The sequence below is a fragment of the Odontomachus brunneus genome, unplaced genomic scaffold (assembly GCF_010583005.1).
Source record: "Odontomachus brunneus isolate Ranch 3 - 2012 unplaced genomic scaffold, Obru_v1 Obru_scaffold_120, whole genome shotgun sequence".
Lineage (NCBI taxonomy): Eukaryota > Metazoa > Arthropoda > Insecta > Hymenoptera > Formicidae > Odontomachus > Odontomachus brunneus.
In genome coordinates this window covers 16,333-19,632 of record NW_022639570.1, presented here as the reverse complement: position 1 = coordinate 19,632, position 3,300 = coordinate 16,333, and positions in this window count along the sequence as shown.

Genomic DNA, 3,300 nt, shown 5'->3' with positions numbered 1-3,300 from the left:
ACGAAATATACACTATTTGAACTGGTATACGGGTACCAAGCAACCCTACCATCATCTATACTAACAACGCCAAAGATCACGTATAGCATCGACGATTACGCACAGGAAATAAAACAACGGCTCCGAGCAACAAATCAAGTAGCCCGAGAGCACGTTAAGGAAGAAAAGGCAAAGAGCAAAAAATATTATGATCGAACAGCTAAAGGAACTGTACTTGACATAGGAGATCAAGTACTATTACATGATGAAATGGTACGACGAGGAAGATCAAAAAAGCTAGATGCGATGTGGATAGGACCCTACGAGATAATTCAGAAGCACGGAAATGAAAACTACACAATAAAACGGGGCCGACGAACGCTACGCACGCACGCGAATCGCATAAAACTATACATAGAAAACTAAAAACTTACCGACGAAGCGGCACACCCCTACCGCGTCCACGTAGTACGCTGGGCCAGGGTGTAGAGGCCCGGGATGGTCCAGCGAGGGGCAGGGTTTCCACCTCAGATGTATCAGCGCCCCCGTCTCCATGACTTTTAAGAGGTCGACGTGCACTCAGCCCGGATTGACCCTCTGGGGGGAGGCGACGCGCCTCCTCGCCGTACAAAACGACGGGCGGCATAAAAGGCGCCGTCGGGGCAACTTCCTGCGGCAGGAAGAACCCCGAACACAACGGGCAATCTCACTGGAGAAATAAACAAACAAAATATAAAAACACCACACCACCAAAACCATACACAAGAAGAAAAAATCACAAAACACAAATGACACTACCACTAGGCACGCGGGACAGGACATGCGAGCGGGCGACATCCTGAATGAAAACTAGCAGAGCTAAACAAAGCTAAACAAGAGGTCCCCCCACACAAACAAACAACTTAGAAATAAAGAAAGAAGGAGGCATTTTTATCCCACACGAAACACGATCAGAACGGGAAAAGGGATCATATTTATCTAAACACCCGACCCAATGTACTTATAGGGCATTCAGCCTGATAAGGAGTACCAGCCTCAGGACAAACGGGTTGCAAGCAGAAACCCCATTCGAAATCAACGAATTTCTACACACATCTGGTGTGTATTATGACACGCAAGGACGATTACACCAAATAGTTTCAACATGGAAAACTGTCATCAAAATAGATATACTTCAATAGATGTAAGACGAAACCAAATACAAGGATACCTCGACAGCGCGGAAAGAATTTGCAATCAACAAAAGAAGACAAGTACCATATGGCAAATATGCGATAACCTACGTGAAGTAGTACAGAAAAACCTTGACCGTATACAGAACATGACGGAACTCATACACAGCATATATAAATTCCTACATACGCAAAACGAGGAATAATAGATGGAATAGGCACAATAGCAAAATCATTGTTTGGCGTAATGGACGCAAACGACGAGAAAACAATAACCGAACAAATAGATTTATTACAAAATAAACAGGAAACCTTACAACACGCAGTGACAAACCAATTAAAAATCATTAATACAACAGTCCACCACCTTGATAACCTCGAAAAAACTTTAGAAACTTGTGACGATCCGGAAAGCGTCACGACATCCGAAACAATTACTAACAAGAAAACGCCGAACAACCGCGCGCGGAATAATCGCAAGATCAACAAACAGTCGAACTGTTTGTTATAATTTAGTATAAAAGCCGACAGAAAATTGATATCGAGAGAGATTGATCGGAAGGCTCTTCTCAGGCGCACGACCGACCAGAACTCAAAACTCCTAGAGATCCTAGACATCCCGTCGACCGAAGTGGATACGCGACGTCGACATCCTTCTCCGATACCGCTCTACCGACCGAAGTGGATACGCGACGTCAGTTTCCTATCCATACACCGCTCTGTCGACCAAAGTGGATACGCGACGTCGACATCCTTTCTCCGATACCGCTCTACCGACCGAAGTGGATACGCGACGTCGGTTTCCTATCCATACCCCGCTTTGTCGACCAAAGTGGATACGTGACGTCGACATCCTTTCTCCGATACCGCTCTACCGACCGAAGTGGATACGCGACGTCGGTTTCCATACACCGCTCTGTCGACCGAAGTGGATGCGCGACGTCGACATTCTTTCCTCGATACCGCTCTACCGACCGAAGTGGATACGCGACGTCGGCTTCCTATCTGTACCTCGCTCCGTCGACCGAAGTGGATACGCAACGTCGGCATCCTTTTTCTCCTCACGCTACGCCGCTAACACCTACGATCGCGAACGCATACAGGACGTAAGATAACGGTGACAACGAGCGCTTTTAAACCAGCAAGGAAAGACTAGGATAGATAAACAGATTAAAGCCGATGAGGCAACGAACTCCGAACGACGAACAATAGTGTATCCGGAAACAATTCCGACCGCGTCCCGCCTGACGCTCGCGCGCCTCGACGCTCGCAGCTGATCGCGAGACGACAACAACGGCTCCCGACGAGAGCAAAAACGCGACCACGCGCCAACGGCGTAACGTCGCCTGTAAATAATTGTAAATAGCTTCGAAATTAGAATGTAGTTCCACATTATTATCACCTATACCACTGGTTTTCATTTCACACACGAAACCCGGACCACACCGGCTAAGACTATCCCGCACGTAACGCAAGGCCGTTACAAACTAACGAAAAAATAATATGGAATAGCATAACACAAACTAACGAAAAAATAATATGGAATAGCATAACACAACTCTATACAGGTGAAGTTGGACTCACATTAAGACAACAAATAGACGAACATTTTACGATACTAAACGCTTTACTGAATGATCTGGTACGTGACCAGGACGACATAATTTACTATTTAGATAAAATAAAATCAGGAAACTTACCGACAAGATTAACACCAATAGACAGTATCATATCTCAGCTGCAGGAAATATCCATCCACGTACCAAAAGGCACACATTTCCCGTTTACACCTAGAAAAGAGAACTGGGTAGAAATAGAAAAATTCTGCACAATCAGCGCGTATTATAAAGACAAAAATATCTTCACTAAACATTAAACTTACCTCTCATAGCTTATCCAACATACGAAATAATCCATGTACACCCGTTTCCTGTACATAGTCACGACAATATTTTTGCTTTAACTGAAGTCACACACACTAAAATCAGTTAGTTAGGAAACAAACACATACATAATACATACGCGAAAACGAATTAACTGAATGCATAAAATATAGGAACCAGTATACTTGCCCGCAAAGAAACGCAATATTCAGAATTAATAAAGAATCACCGTGCGAAATCCTAATGTACACAACGTTAAAAAGTAT